Source organism: Nomascus leucogenys, chromosome 1a (assembly GCF_006542625.1).
Source record: "Nomascus leucogenys isolate Asia chromosome 1a, Asia_NLE_v1, whole genome shotgun sequence".
NCBI lineage: Eukaryota > Metazoa > Chordata > Mammalia > Primates > Hylobatidae > Nomascus > Nomascus leucogenys.
In genome coordinates, this window is record NC_044381.1 from 75,241,717 (window position 1) to 75,242,614 (window position 898).

Genomic DNA, 898 nt, shown 5'->3' on the forward strand with positions numbered 1-898 from the left:
GCACTGTCTAGAAGGGTTTTTCTGATATTATCTTCCAGAATTTTTATGCTCTCAGGTCTTAGGTTTAAGTCTTTGATACACCTTGAGTTGTTTTGCGTAAGGCGAACGATGAGGATCCAGTTTCATTCTTCTACATGCGGCTTGCAAATTATCCTAGCACCATTTGTTGAATGGGATGTCCTATCCCCACTCCATGTTTTTGTTTGCTTTGTCGAAGATTAGTTGGCTGTGTTTGGCCTGATTTCTGGGCTATTTTGTTCCATTGGTCTGTGTGCCTATTTTTAAACCAGTACCATGCTGTTTTGTTGATCATGGCCTTATAGTACATTTTGAAGTCAGGCAATGTGATGCCTCCAGATTTGTTCTTTTTGCTTAGTCTTGCTTTGACTATGCCAGCTCTTTTTTGGTTCCATATGAATTTTAGGATTGTTTCTTCTAGTTCTGTAAAGAATGATGGTATTTTTATGGGAATTGCATTGAATATGTAGATTGCTTTGGCAGGATGGTCAATTTCACAATATTGATTCTACCCATCTAAGAGCATGGGATGTGTTTCCGTTTGTGTTGTCTATAATTTCTTTCAGCAGTGTTTTGTAGTTTTCCTTATAGAGGTCTTTCACCTCCTTGGTTAGGTGTATTCCTAAGTATTTTATTTTATTTTATTTTATTTTATTTGCAGCTATTGTAAAAGGGGTTGAGTTCTTGATTTGATTCTCAGCTTGGTCGCTGCTGGTGTATAGCAGAGCTACTGATGTCTGTACATTAATTTTATATCCTGAAACTTTGCTGAATTTATTTATTAATTCTAGGAGCTTTTGGAGAGTTTTTAGGGTTTCTAATATACAATCATTTTATCAGCAGTGACAGTCTGACTTCCTCTTTAACAATTTGGATTCCC